Raw genomic sequence first — 17,007 nt, 5'->3', positions numbered from 1 at the left:
AAAATTGTCCTTTTTTGCCTGCCTGGTTGGCCGAGTGGTTAGTGTATCCGCTCTCCAGCCAAAAGGCTGTGGGTTCAAATCCTGCTGTGGGCATGGATGTTTGTGATTGTCTATGAAAATACTAGTGGTAGTGATCGGCGGTAGATGGCGTTAGCGTATTTGATGAAGGTAGTTGCTTCTGGTGGAGATGGTGAGTTGTAGCGTAGGTGCCCTCCCTCGATGCACCCTTGGACTCCCTGGAGGTGTTTCGTAATAATAATAATAATACTATTCCTTAAATTTGGTCACTGACATTGAACTCACAATAATTGTACATTCTGGTAATCCATTCCACTCATTTACCATTCTTCAAGAAAAAAAATAGTGCACACATCCTTACTAATTCTACTTTTACACAACTTTCATAGGGCATTGTTGTGCACTGAAAATTTCTCGTGCATCTTGCTTATGCCCCCCCCCCACCTCTCAACCAGAAAACTTTTTTTAATGTGTCTCCCACTCACAAAAGTACATCGTTACTGTGGGTAGGCTAAGTATTTTTTTTTCTATTGTTATTAATTTTATATATTTTTTACATAATCCAGAAACCCTGCATTATGTAAAATAGTCCTCCTCTAGAGACCAAATATGGAACTTTTTTCAAGCCACTTTAGGCCTCAAATAAGTGGGACAGTGGTCTCACACTGCAACAATGAAATTCATCTCCCATCTAATGAAAAACCTCCATGCCAGCAGCAGGATTTGAACATGTAGCCTGTTAGTTCAAGAATACGTGTGTTGAGGCTTAAGTGCTGTGAAGAATTCATGTTAGAGGTTTAATGGAACATTAACAGCACTGAGAAAGGATTAAAACTAATTTTAATACTTCCACTATTTCGTCTCCATCACAGAGACATCTTCGGGGATTACAAAAACTTTTTGTAACAACACACACATACAAATACAATATAAAGTGAAACTAAAGTCCTATCTAGGTGGTGCACCCTCTATGGGCATTTGCAGGTGGCCTGGGATGTAAAGAGGGATCTCTGATAATTAAAGTTTCCCAAATTTTGGGAAGTTTAATGCAACTGTATTTGTTTAAATTAGGTTGATTCCTGAGTGCAGATGCAGATTCAAAGAATAGTCTTTCGTTTTTGAATTTACTATGGTGGAGCATGGTAGTTTTTTTCCAGGAGATCCTGTGGGATGTATCCAAAACATGGTCTGCAAGGCCAGATTGACCATAATCGTATTTACAGATGTAAGAACTGTGTTCTTCTAACCGGATGGATGCTGACCTGTCTGTTTGTCCCAAGTAGGCAAGTTTACAGGAACAAGGTACTCTATATACACCAGGCACTGAAAGAGGAGGGAGCTGGTCTTCAGTGGAGCGGATAAAGGTAGCAAGTTTTACGGTGGGGCTTAAAAGCTGTATTGAGGTTGTACTCTTTTAATGAGCTAGCTATTTTTTCTGAAGTACCACGGATGTAAGGAATGATGATGGCATTTCTGAAGTTCTTTTGAAGAGATGGGCGGGGAATGGGGAAGGACTTGATTATTTTTTTAATTCTGTAGCCATTATAGCCGTTGGAAAGGAAGGTGTTGTATGTGTTTGAGTTTGGTTGAAAGGGCAGTTTTACTGGAACAAAGATTGTGGGCCCTATTGGTCAGAGTTTTAATAATGCCATATTGCAGGGAGGAGTGGTGGTGGGAGAGTTTGTGAATGTATCTGCCTGTATGAGAAGGTTTTCTATATACAGAGAAAGAAAGGTTACCATTAGGAAGGCGTGTTACTAAGGTGTCTAGGAAGAGTAAACTATTGTTATTTTCCTTTTCCATCATAAACTGGATTCTTGGATGTAGACTATTGAGGTGACTGAGGAAAGAATCTAATGTGTCTGGGCCATGAGGCCAAATAGAGAACACATCATCTACATATGTTAGCCAGATAGAAGGTTTTAGAGGGGAAGAGTCAATGGCTCGTTTTTCAAAATTTCCCATGTAATAATTGGCAAGAGGGGGAAACCCATGGCGGTTACCTCTATCTGTTTCTAGATTTTGTTCTTCCAAGAGAAATAACCAGAGTTGATGGCAAAGGAAAAGAGCTCTAAGATATTAAAAGGAAAAACATTTTTTAAGAGGGTTAAGATATCAATTAGGGAATATTTGTAAACAAAGAGATGATGTCAAAGCTGACCAATATATTTGTATTATTTAAAGTAAGATTGTCAATTAAGTTTTTAAAATGGGTGGAGTTTTTTACATAAGATGAGGTAAGACCAGTGAGGGGAAGGGTCAAAAGGTTAGCTAGCTGCTTTGATAATTTGTAGCAAGGTGCATTGAAGAAACTTTTTTAAGTAGGTTTTTTTAATTTTTTAACTTGAGATTTTGTGGGATTGTGTTCCAGTGATATGTAGGTAGCGCGATCACGGAGAATAATATCCATTTTCCGATTATATTCTGAGGCACTGAGAACAACAGTGGCATTACCCTTATCAGCTCTGGTGATGACAATACTTTTTTCTTTCCATAATTTTTTGAGGGCAAAGAGTTGACTGGAAGATAAATTAACTTTAGGAGGTGAAGAACGGGAGAAAATGTTAGCTACGTCAAGTCTGATGTTATTGGCTGTTTCTGGAGCTAAGTGACAGATTCTGCGTTCGATGTTGTACATAATATCCAATAACGGAACTTCCAGTTTTGTCGTCACACCAATAGGTGCGATGACAAAATTGTGTCCGAAGCTTTAATTATCAGAGATCTCGCTTTACATCCCAGGCCACCTGCAAATGCCCATAGAGGGTGCACCACCTAGATAGGACTTTAGTTTCACTTTGTATTGTATTTGTGTGTGTTGTTACAAAATTTTTGTAATCCCCAAAGATGTCTCTGTGACAGAGACGAAATATTGGAAGTATTAAAATTAGTTTTAATCCTTCCTCAGTGCTGTTAATATTCCATTAAACCTGTAACATGAGTTAGTTCAAGAACCAACACCACTTTGCTTACCAGGCTGGCAACTTCTATCATATCCCATCATTTTCACCTATCATTGGAATTTTGTAACCAACAAATTCAATTTATCATTACTGGGGATGCATTCTTAGCCACGAACTTCTGGATTCACTCTCTTCACTTTTTCATATACATGACCCAAATCTGTGTGCACTAATCCAGATGTAGTCCCATCAAAAACTTATAAAGAAAGGATAATAACTTACTTATATTTATTTGTCAACATCTGAAATGATTCATTCTGCTATTTTGCTTTATATATCCTCTGTGGTTATCTTGTCAATGTTTATAATCTCCACTCAGTCTCTTAATATATAATTCAAAATTGGTAATCTATGAATGAACCTGCAAGGAGTCTAATGACTGCTTGGAAGTGGATTCATAATAATAATGTTCATGTAAGAACTCATTTAGACATGCATACTGAAGATACAATAACATCTAATGGCAGCCCAATGAGCCTCCAAGGGTAACCCAAGTTCTACCTCTACCATCTCTAAGCTGCAAAATCTCAATCACTCATGTCTACACTGTAAGATCCCACTTACCATATCTCCTTTCCCCTGCCTTAGTCCTCAAACTTTGAAGACCACATTCCTCCAATCTCTCTCTCTTCACATGTGCAATTCAGTTGGCAAGTTTAACTGTCTCCCACCTCCTTGTCACCCAAGTTACCATATTTGCATATAGTCCAGATGTTGTCTTATCAAAACCTTGTAAAGTGGGAGAAGAATTTGAAGAACATTCCAATCTGTCTTCATATGCACAATTCAGCAGGCAAGTCCTACAAGTTACTATTCCCTTTAACGGTGCTGTTTTCAATGCAATGACTTACCTACGTAGCATCATATCCCCAAAACATTAACTTACCATCACAAATAACTGCCAAATCTCTAGCTTCATTGGCTACATCCAGCAATTCTCGTTAATGTAATGCTCTTGGCAACATCGAACTGATATTCATTGTCATTTGCCCACATAGCCAATCATCCTAACATAAGCACTGTCAGCATACAAATTAATATCAAACTCAAGATCCTTCCCAATATCATCAATATACATGTTAAACATCAATGGCTCAAGTACAGAACCCTGTGGTATGCTGCTGGTCACCCTCCTCAAAGCATCACAATACATCACTTTCTGAAAGTTAGTAAGCCACTCTCCAATACTTCGCGAGTGGCTGACAGACTGATTTCTCCTTGATTCCATATAAATTTTTTGAACTGGAAATCCACATTTGGTTAATTCTATTATCTATTTCCAAATGTAATTTGCCAATGTCACTAAAAATTCTGCCTACACAGGTGAAATATTTACTTGTTCTCTAGGTTCTCCATTGAGAATGCTTGTTCCAGATTCCTACCTGTTTTCATCTTTTTCTTGCTGATTATATATTTAATGGGTTTTGAATAGCTTTTTTTCTTGGCACATTATTACGCCTTTTCTAGATTCACAAAAACTTAAACACAAATCTTCATTATATTTTCATGATTTCTCAACTATGTGTTCAAGTGAAAATCTGATCCTGACAATCTCAACTAAGCCTGAACACATGAAATTTACAGACAAAAAATACTACTGATAGACAGTAGATGGAATTATATGTAGATGGCAGGGTCTTTGAACAGAGTGAGGATTAAGTAATGAAGTGTCCTCTGGTGATGAGTTAATAGAATTCTTGGAGGTGTCATATAACAACAATACTCTATTACGTTATGCTTAAAATTATCTGATGTATTCAGATATATTTGCAATAATTATTTTTTTGTTGATATTGTAGATTAATACTAAAAAACTAAAATAAAATTAAATTAAAGCTACGAGATATTTGTATTGCCATATGTATAGCTGGCCTGGCCGGCCAAGTGGTTAACATATTCGTTAACCACTCTCCAGCCAAAAGGCTGCGGGTTCGAATCCCACCATGGGCATGAATGTTTGTGATTGTCTGTTAAAATACTAGTGGTGGTGGTCGGCGGTAGATGGCGTTGGTGTAGATGATGAAGGTAGTTGCAGTTGGTGGATTGGTGGAGACGGAAAGTTGTAGAGTAGGTGCCCTCGCTCAATGAGTCTTTGAACTCCCTGAGGTGTTAAGTAATAATAATAATATACTTATAGTGTAAAACTGTCTAAAGAGAAAAGTTAAAACATGAAGAAATTTCATTTAAGAGCAAGTAACAAGACAAAGAGTCACTGTTGTAATTTGGAAAACAAAAGAACTATAAAAGTCTTATAAATGCTTTGTTACTGAGTTAATTTGTTATTTTCTTTGCCTAAAATTTGTCAGAATACACTTTTTTTTGGGGGGAATAGTGGATAATATGTGTTACACAATAACCACTAACAGCCTTTTTCTTTAGAACTTGTGTTTACATAACCAAATTTGATTTGTTGAAAGTCATGTAGAGAAAGAGAGAGAGAGAGAGAGAGAGTTGCAAAGAAGCAGGGGAAGACTATTATGGTCAACAAAGTAACAAGGGACAGCTTGGAGAAGGAGAAGAAACTTTTTTCTTGAGCCATTAGTAGCAGAGGCTCTACCAATCAACCAACCTTTGCTGGTGATATTTGATTAGGTTGGAATAAATAACGAAAGTGAGGATTAAGAAATTAAATAAGAAGTTTCATGACTTTTGATGTGATCGGACATATTATTTTAGACTATGCCTGATTGAATTTTATATAAGGTTTTTCGGGAATCTCACATTGCACTGGTGCAAAAACAGTTCGAAACCTACTATCTCCCCTTCTGCATGAAATATGCACGAGGTCTGATAGCCGTTAATCCAGTGGTAGATTAATGGTACTTTAGGGAGGTAGGTTTTCGTTCTGTGGCCAAGTGAGATCTTGACACTCCTTTTCCCTGTTATTAGGGCATCATAAACTCTAACATATATTGTTTTGCTGATAGACACATGTATGTCTACGGGATTTGTCAGTGGACCCTCCAAAGTCTACAGGATTATCTAAAGTAACCGGAATATTCTTTGTCAGTATACGGTGTGCAATGATGGAGAACGTAAAAGACATCAAGGATGCCATTCAAAATTTAAACAAAGATCTGACACTTGGCTTTCTTAAATTCACCTTAAAGAAATTCGAGACAGAATATCCTGGCTGTCTGAATTTTTCACTCAGGTTAATGACATGGAAGAAGATGATGTGGACACTGAAGGGGACTTCACACCTGTTCCGCCTCCAAAGATTCCCCAATAGTATGATTGTTCACAGGAGGAACAATCAAATAAAAGACGTAGAACATCTGAAGATGATATGGAAGAGGATGTAGCAACACATGATACCCAAGATAGAAAAGAAAAGGTCCCTCCAGTTATCCTCCAAGATAAAGAGAAAATGAACCTCAGTCTCAAGGTCTCTAGGAGAACAAAACATCAATTTCTCCAGGGCAAGAAATACTGATGAGGGTGTAAAGATTCATCCTACTACTGTTTCATATTATCATAAGATGACGAAAATGCTGGACCACTCTAAATTTCCCTTCCATACCTTCATGCTAGCAAGCAAGAAAAATCTTAAAGTGGTGCTTAGAAGGGTTGTTGAGGGCATCACAACTGATGAGATCACCCTAACATCAGTCAAGGACTGAACCCAATCAAAATCAGCCAGATGCTGAGATCTGATAAAAGGTCAATTCTGCTGGGGTTAGTCAAAATCAGCAACACAGAAAAGGATATAAGAAGTGACATATATTTGCTGGCTCAAAATTACAACTGAGCCTCTAAGGAAGAAGGCATTGGCAGGGCAATGTCACAGATGCCAAAAATTCGGGCATGCCCAAAAGCTGTTCAGAGCGGCCTACAGATGTCTGAAATGTGGAGAGGGACACCAGACCAACACCTGCACGAAGCCAAGATCCACACCTGCCTGTTGTGCTAACTATAGAGGACTACATCCCGCGAATTACAAGGGGTGCCTTTTCCACCCAAAAAATCGTGGGGCAGCAAGAGCGAACCATGCTCCCCATGTAATGACACCATAAGCAACCAAGCAAGTCGCCCTCCTGATCGAAATACCTCACATTCAGCTGCACAGGAGGAAGGCACTCAACCTTCATCCATATCCAAATATATACAGAGGCAGCACGAACTCAGATTCCTTCATCTCAAGAGCAAACAAACTCCAAACTAACATCAGCTCTAACTGCTTCACTTGCCACAATGCTGCATGAATTCAGCAAAGCAAGCACTTCACCATCTTCCAGAAAGAGATTTTATCTAGACACCCAATCCATACTGACAGCTCTCTATAATGTTTAAAAAATTCAAACTAAACTCCCTCATGATTATAGCATGGAATGCCAATAGCCTGACAAATAAAATTCTTGAGCTGCAAGAATTCGCAAACAGATACAATCTGGACATAATCTTGATCAGCAAATCCCACCTCAGACCATCAAACAACCCAAGACTAAGAGGTTATATTCTATATAGGACAGACAGACTTAACTCTAGTGGTGGTGGTGGCACAGCCATTTTTATTAAAACTTATTTAAGCCACAATGTATTAACCAACCCTCAAACTTTAAACCTTGAAGTGACAGGAGTGGAGGTGCACACAAACAACGCAGGTAAACTTAAAAATCTATGCAGTGTACAATCCTCCCAGCATTCCACTATTGACATCAGATTTACACTCCATCCTCGGCTCCGTGGATTCCATAATTATAGCAGGAGACCTCAACTCCAAACATACAACTTGGTTCAGTTTCAATCAACTCCAAAGGCCATACGTTATTTAACTACATGTCACTCAATTCATCAATAATAGCTGAACCTACTGAGCCTACCCACTACAGCCATCAGGAAGTTCTGATGTACTAGACATAGTTATCCTCAGGAACATCTGATATCAATACCAGCTGGAAACATTAGATGAGCTTAATTCAGATCATAATCTCATCCAGCTTGTGTTAGGTAGCAGGACCAGCTCTCTCCTCAACATTCTTTTATAGCATGGGATAAGCTCTCTAAGGTTCTCCCAGACCACATCGGCCCACCTCCTGTTATTCGCAAAAAAGAAGACATAGACTTAGCTGTAAGCAACCTAACTAGACAAATCAGCACAGCAATAACATCAGTCACACAAACCACTGTCTTCTACGCATCCAGTTGGATTACGGAAGAGATAATGGGCCTGGTTAGGGCTAAAAACAAAGCCAAAAAGCGATATCACAACACTAGAGCCCCACAGGACAAAACAGCCTTAAACAACTTGAACAGACAGGTTCGAGAAGCTCTCCAGAAACACAGGAATTCCGAATGGAATTCCTGGTCCTGACAGCATCACCAACAGAATAATAAAATTACTCCCAGGGAAGGCTATAATTCATCTAGTTAATATAACCAATTTCATATTAAGATTCCAGTACTTTCCCACAGTTTGGAAAACTGCTGACATCATCCCTCTGAAAAAGCCTGATAATAACCCACAACTCCCCCAAAGCTACAGGCCCATCAGTCTTCTTTCCTGCCTTGGCAAAGTAACAAAAAAAATCATCCTAACAAGGCAGAAATAAGCTGTGGACAAACATAAAATAATTCCAAATGAGCAATTTGGTTTTCGCAAAGCTCACGACACAGTGCAACAAATTCACCAATTAACAGAACACATCACCCGTGGTTTTAACTGGCACCTTCAACTGCTGCTGTGTTCTTGGATGTTGCCAAGGCCTTTGATAAGGTCTGGTATCAAGGCCTTATATTGAAACTTATTGAAAACAACATCCCAATTAAGCTAGTGACACTTATTTACTCATACCATAGAAAAAGATACATGCAAGTAAAGCTTAACGGAATTGCTTCATCAAGGCGCAAAATTCTAGCTGGAGGACCTCAAGGTTCTCTTCTGGTCCCAATACTGTTCACAACTTACATATCAGACATCTCTCTTAATTCAAGAACAACCATCCATTACGGCCCTTTATTCCGATGATACTGCTATTCTAGCAAGGTCTCTCAGCCCTCGCTTGGCAATCACTAGACTCCAAGGAAGTATCAATGTGCTGGAAAACTGGTTCACCAACTGGAGGATTCAAGCAAACCCCTCAAAAGCTCAGCCATGGTGTTCTCTAGAAAAAAAGGTCTGCATTAAAGAAGACATCTTGCTCTCTCGTCAAAAGATCCCATGGCAATCAGAGACCAAATATCTTGGGGTAGTACTGGATAAGAAACTCCTTTTTAACAAGCACATCAATCTCATTGGCTCCAAGACTTCTAAAGCTCAGCTCTACCCAATGATCAACTGCAAGAGCAAACTGAACTTACAAAATAAATTACTTCTTTACCGGATGGTCATACGTCCAGTTATTACCAATGCCTCACCAGCATGGAGTCACACTTCACGATCAAACATTTTAAAACTACAAATAATCCAAAATAAGTAAATAAGTGCCTGAGGATGATCCTAGACGCCCCATAGTTTATCAGAAATTCACAGATTCATCGAGAACTGTCATTCCATACATCTCCTCCCTTCTTCGCGATTTCGCAGAAAAATTCTTCGTCAAGTCAAGTTCACATTCAAACCCGCTGATCGTACAAGCTGTCAATGACAATGAAACAGATTACTACAAATACAAAAGACCGAAGGCTATTCTACTCCCAACGAATCATAATCATAGCTAACACAACTGCCCCCAGAGGGCGAGCTTAATTGCTCACAAAACTCCCTTTCCCAAATAACTTCCATTATAAACAAAGGGGAATGTGAAAAGCACTTGTGCTTCAACCATCCTGACAGTAGCGTTAACGGTAAGGAATTAAAGACTGAACATTATTTCAAGTCAATTTTGTATGTACTGCTCATGCAAGGAAGGGAAGTATTACATGCGATTATGTTGTTTCTTCACTTGAAGGTATAAACAATATTTATCTTCTTAAACAGTTTGAAAGTATATATATGATTTAATCGAATTTAATTCTTCATCACATAGACAAGTAAGAATAAAATCTTTATATTTATGTTACTGTTGTTGAAGAGATTTTGCTATTACGTAAAGCAGGGTTTGTCAAACTTTCATGAGTCGAGAACCACTTTCAAAAACGGTAAATTTTCGCGACTCACTCAGTTGTAATGCATATTTTAAAAGGAAGTTCTGGGGAAGGCTGAATAAAAAATATCGCTTTACCACTTTTAAATTTTTTATTGAATACACTTAATTAATATATAAATTTAATCAGATACATAATGAGGTGTCTGTGAATAATTGGCTTGCTTTTTATTTTTTGCTGATGACGTTCACATTGATGTGTTATTTTCAGACGCAAGGTGTTTGACAAGTGAAGTTTATTTCGAAATTTGTTTTTAATTCCTATCATTGCCAAAAATCCAACTTCACATATGTACGAAGTCGTAAGTAAAATGAAACAGCATTCTCAGGGGCGGCTCGTGCATAGGCAGTGCTGAACTGCAGCACCCCCAATTTTTCTCGATATATAAATATATTTATTAATTTATTTATATTTGCTTGTAATATTTAATTTTATCATCAACAATCCTATACAATTCTCTTATTTTGTATAAAAAAAATAATTAAAATCAATCTTGTAGCACCAGGGCCGTATTCATGGGTGTGCGAACTGTGCAGTGGCACAGGGCCCCGCAAAGCGCAAAAAATTGAAAAATGAAAATTAATTTTTTAAAATTATTATATAAATTAATATTATAATTATTATATAAAAAATATAATAACTATATTTTTTTAACAAATCGCACGTGCGTTCATTATGCATTTCGCACCGAACATCCGCCAGTAGGCATAAGCAGCGCAAGTGCATTATTGTTGCGTATGTGCACTGCTTTGTTTTTGCTACTGTAAATGGGAATCAGCTAATCAAATCAGCTAACGCCTTTTTATTCCCGTATACGGGGAGTAGGCGAGGCCATTTAGCCCTATCTAACTTTTGGAGACTGAGTGGGCAGTTCAATCTCCGCTGGTACCAATCAGAGATAGATGGCCCAAGGCTATCACTAATTAAGCGGTACTCAGTGAAGAGAGACGGCTCAAATGTGCCGCCATCTCGTGGTCCCTAACCCTAACACAATATATTTAATGTGTGAAATAATGTGGGTTCTACGGTCGATTTTCTTGAGTTTAGAGGACGAAAAACCCGAGTTTCCTGGAGGAAAAACCTGCTTGCCCGTGCCAGAGATCGACTAACTCGGGAACCGGTCGAAAAAAGGCTTAGAAAAATTTCCTCTAGTCGCCGACTAGACTCGAAACCAAGTCTTCCTTCGTGTGGCCAAGCGCCGTGGTTGGCAAACGCCACATCCACTGAGCTACACAGGCTCGTGCATATAATAAAATGTTGACTTTTTTTGAAACTGTAAAAAATGCATTTGATTTAAGTTTTGAGTTATTTTGTTACATTTCTACTGAACATGGGTGGGGAAAATAGAAAACGAAAATTATCACAGTCAAGCAGCAGAGAGTTCCAAAGCTGGTGGACTGAAGAGTATGGCATGATTAACAAAGACAATAAAGCAATATGTGTTTTATGATCCGGGACAGTTGTGTGCAGAACGTCGCCAGTAAAACGGCATTATGAGACAAACCATAAATCGTTTATCTCATAAAATTTTTGTTCGTCCTTGCTTTTCTCAAGGAGAAAAGCAAGGACGAACAAAAAGAATTTATTGCTAGGGCAATTAAAAATAGGAATATCCAGTCAACAACCCTAATGAAATTTATCGGCAGTCGTTCAAATATAACTGCTGCTAGTTTTTTGCCTCAAATGTAAGTGCCAAACACGAGAAGCGTTTTAGTGATGGGAATATATAAAAGAAGCATGGTTAAAATGCGCACCAGTTCTCTTTGAAGATTTTGAAAACAAGGTAAAATTATTCAAAGAATAAAAGATGTGCCTTTGACTAGTAACACGGTGAAAGATAGAATCATTGAAATGGCTAAAAATATAACTCATCAGCAAAAAACAGATATAAAATCTTCTGGTTTAATTTCTCTTTGTCTTGATGAGAGTACTGACATAACTGGATCAGCTCGTTTAGCAATTTTTATTCATTATTCTGTTGGGAATAACATAAAAGAAGAATTGATAAGTTTAACATCATTAGCAACAACAACAAAAGGAATAGATGCACTTGCTGAAAGAGATATAGATCCCTCCAAAATTGTATCAGTAACTACTGATGGTGCTCGCAGTATGACTGGAGAGAAAAATGGGTTCGTCAATTTATTTACCAAACGTATTGGACATTCAGTTCTGGGATAATAGTGATCAGAACTTGACCCTCCTCTACTACGAGCTGCCCTAGTATTGTACTACGTACTTTAGCGTACGCTACAATCCACCGAAACTTTTATAGTTTGCTATATTCGGCATGAAACTCTTTGATTCCTATCTTTGAGTTTCTTATTCAGCTTTAAAACAATGTGGGATTTAATATCCCCTTAATTTAAATAGAGTTTTCTAAAGTTATTCAGTCGATAATCAACGAATTTTCTTCAAGAGATTTTCGAGTGGCTGAATTTGGAAGATATAGAAATGCAATTAATCGATTTTCAATCTAGTTCTATATGGAAACAAAAGTTTGTCGATTTGAGAAATGACTAGGAAATAATGGAAAATGATCGATTATTGGGTGCAATTAAAAAGAATGCAGAAGAGGAAATATTGAAAACCTGGAATGCCATTCCTGAAACCTTTTGTTGTTTAAAAAAACTAGCGATGGCTATATTATCAATTTTCTCCTCTACATATGCTTGTGAGTCATTATTTTTCGAAATGAATTTTATAAAAGATAGTTTAAGAAATAGAATGACTGATGAATCTCATTCGGCGTGTGTATTACTAACAGTGGCAAAATATGAACCTGATATAAAGCATTTGGCATCTAATGTACAACAACAGCAACAATCTCATTAATAAATTGATAATAGGTTAATATCGATTTGTATACGACAATGTGTATGCCAAATTATGTGTTCATTATTATGAATTTCTATGTTAATTTTTAAACTTGTCTCAATTAAATTCTACAATTAATTTTGTATTAATTTTTCCCTTATTAAAAACTTAACGTTACATCAGCAAGTTGATTTGTAAATATTTGGCACGCGCCGGACGTCAGCAACTCGATTTGTAAACTTTTGGCACGCGCACATAAAAAGGTTCGCCATCACTGTCGTATACAACATAGTGTTAAATAGGGAAAAGTGCATTTAAAAACAGGTGTTTTTAATGATTTTAAGGAGTTTTTTTTATTTTAGTTTATGATTTTATGAACAAGTAAGTATATACACGTACTGTCATGGCAATTTTTTTATGTGACATTACTTGCAAAACATCTTAAAAAATATATTTTGTAAACTGGTTTTTGGTTATCCGACATCAGAATTTTTCTTCAATAGAAGTTTTCAATCTATATTAGATTTATTTATTTTCTAATATTATCTATTTTAGATATATTTTATTTATCAGGTAAGTAATTTTGTTTTAATTTATTAACTTATTTTATAATTAAATCCATCGTATTTAATTCTAGAGTATGACTAGTCGTGAGAGAGATTATTATGGAAGAAAATACCCAAGTGGGCATGAGAAACGAAAGCGAAAACAAGAAAAAGAAGCTGCTGAGGAACGTCAAAGAAATTCACTGTTTAAATTTATGAAGTTGAACTCATATATTTGTTCAGATATATGAGTTAATAACGCGAGTTCTGAAATAACTACAAACAGTCCTTCGGCTTCAACATTAATTTATAATGAGAGCTCTGAAATACTCAAAGGAAGCGGGGAACATGACGCGTTTGGTCAAACAATGAGTATTGAAGGTCCTAAAACTGAGACACCAGAGGATGGTGAACTATTTACTATAGATGATCCAGCAACATGGCCCAAAATTTTGAACAACGCAACACTAATACAGATTGTACAACGTGGTCCACCGTCTCCTTCGACTGAAAATGATTTTCCAAAAAATGACAACAAGAGGTGTTTTTCCACAGCTCACTATGTCAGGACAATTGCAAACGGAGCGAAGCAAAGCAGAAGATGGTTTGTATATTCAAACTCTTCCAACTCTATTTTTTGTTTTTGTTGCAAATTATTTTCTTCTGATGATAATTTTTTTATCTAATAATGGCTTTTCTGACTGGCGACATGTAAGTGAAAGATTAAAGTCGCAAGAACGAAATCCAGTGCACATGAAATGCATGTATTCATGGACACAAATGGAACGTAATTTAAAAAATCACAATACAATTGATCAGACAAATCAAAATGTCATAAACTTTGAAGCAGAACGGTTAAGAAATGTTTTAAGACGAATAGTAGCAGCAATTCTTTATTTATCCGAACATAATTTAGCTTTTAGAGGTAATTTTGATACTTTGTACACAGCCCATAATGGTAATTTTTTTGGAATCATAGAATTAATTGCAGAATTTGATCCACTTTTAAAACATCATTTAATGCGATGTTCGGGAAAAAAATTATAGGTAAGAAACAGAATTCGTATCTATCACCCATTGGGCAAAATGAATTAATTGTTGATATTGGAACCAAAATTCAAGAAAATATTGTAAATATGATACGACAGGCAAAGTACTATTCAATAATTCTCGATTGTACTCCTGATGTTAGTCATCAGGAGCAAATTTCAGTAATTTTTAGATTTTTACATATATTTGAAGCAGATATTGAAATTATTATTATTATTATTATTACACCTCCAGGGAGTCCAAAGACTCATCGAGGGAGAGTGTGCCAACAGCATTGAACGATCGAACTACTAACCGCGCTCAAACTTGCTTAACTTTTTTTTGCGAGCCATTAGTAGCAGAGGCTCTACCAATCGACCAAATGACACTATTGGTAAAGGTATATATGAAAATATAAAATCACTTTGAATAAATTAAATCTTAAATTGTCAGATTGTAGAGGGCAAGGGTATGATAACGAAGCGAATATGAAAGGAGTATATAAGGGTGTCCGTGCTTACATTTTAAATGAAAACGAAAAGGTATTTTATACTCCTTGCGCCTGTCATAATTTAAATTTGATATTAGGGGATATCGCAAAATCATCAATTATAGCAATACATTTTTTAATGTTATACAAAAAATATATACATTGTTTACTGCCTCAACTTCACGTTGGGACATATTAAAGAAATTTGTTAAACAATTAACTCCAAAACCGTTATGTGATACAAGATGGGAATGTAAAATAGTATCAGTTAGAGCTGTACGTTTTCAAATTCCAGAATTTTTAAATGCACTAAAAGAATTTGATTATGAAACGTCTGATGAATCACACATAGGTGATAACAAATATAATTTTAGGATAAATTTCTTTTTTGTAATTTTAGATACTGCTCTACAATCTGTCAAAAAAAGAATTGTATGCAATTCACCAAAAATCAATTGGATTTCTTTATGATATGAAATTAATAAGAAATATGACAGAAAATGAATTAAAATGTTGCTGCAAACAGCTGCATCAAAAATTAAATACAGATATTGATGAATCAGAATTTTACAATGAATTAATTATTTTTAGAAATATTGTTCCAGAAGATGCACCCATTAATATTTTAAAATTCATAATTGCAAATAATTTGTCGGATATTTATCCAAATATTACTACGACATTTAAAATATTATTGACCACTCCCCTTACGGTCGCATCAGCAGAAAGGTCATTTTCCAAATTAAAATTAATAAAAACCTATTTGCGATCTTCTATGTCTCAAGAACGTTTGTCGTCCCTGGCAATAATATCTATAGAGCATGAAATTGCAAAAATTTTGAATTTTGATAGCGTTATAAATGATTTTATTGATAAACGCATAAGGTTAAATAAAATTTAATATATTAAGATTTCTTTTAAATCTTATAAGTTGTTATACATATATTTCATTCTTTATAGTAAAAATGGATATTTTTTCATATTTTATATTAATTATATTATTAAATAAATCATTGTTCTGGCGTAATTATATGATAATGTGTACTTACATAATAAAATAAAATATCATGTACATACAAACACATTTATTTTTTAACTGATTTTTTTCTCTTTACTTAAATTGATGCTAAAGAGCATACTTGTTTATTTATGTGCATAAATATTTTTCATATTTGATTTAATTAATTAATTAGCAAGATATCCATTTAAAATTTCCATAAAAGTTATAACTTTCAGGGGCCCCGCTTTTCCATTTCGCACAGTGCCCTAAAATGTAGAAACGGCCCTGTGTAGCCCTTAGGAGGGCGAGGGACGTTAGCAGCACTGTGTTTACCACAGTGTCATAGTGCTACGCGCGCAAGCATATGCACGTCATAGTGAGATGCGAGCTATTAGCGTAATGCGGCAAGGTCGGTAGCGCAGTTCCACTGTTGTTTATATGCAGTTTGCGCCAGTAGTAGAGTGTTCGTAGTGCTTATCGTGTTTACTCCGTCTCTTTAAATATTTGGACATTACAATTAAAGGATTTAATTGTAAATCCACATTCCTTTTGTAACACAACAATGATAACACTGTTGGCGTTCATGTGCGGCAACAAGTTCATCAGAGTCCATTTTCAACGATGATGACGATATTCCTAACAAATCCTGAAGGTAGTCATCAGTCAGTCGTATTCTTTGTGACGATTTTACCGCCCTCATAGTTGAGAAAGTGCATACACTTATGTATGTGCTTCCAAAACTCAAGAAAATCGACCGTAGTACCCACATTATTTCAGACAACTTGTTAGGGTTAGGTACCAAGAGATGGCAGCACTTGTTTGCCAGCCTCTTCATCGGCGGCTGCTAAAATTAGTGATAGACATGGGCCAGCTATCTCTGATTGGCTACCGGTGGAGATTGAACTGCCCACTCAGTCTCCAAAAGCTAGATAGGGTATAAAGGCCTCGCCTACTACCTATTAGGGAATAAAAGGCGTTAGTTGATTTATTATTTTTTTTATTTATGTGCTTCCAAACATAGATGCAATTCTCAAGCTGAAATCACTCAATGCAGGATAT

The sequence above is a fragment of the Typopeltis vanoorti genome, chromosome 26, assembly GCF_054136105.1.
Source record: "Typopeltis vanoorti isolate ZY-2024b chromosome 26, IOZ_Tvanoo_1.0, whole genome shotgun sequence".
In the NCBI taxonomy this organism is placed as follows: Eukaryota; Metazoa; Arthropoda; class Arachnida; order Uropygi; family Thelyphonidae; genus Typopeltis; species Typopeltis vanoorti.
This window is presented reverse-complemented; position numbering follows the sequence as displayed.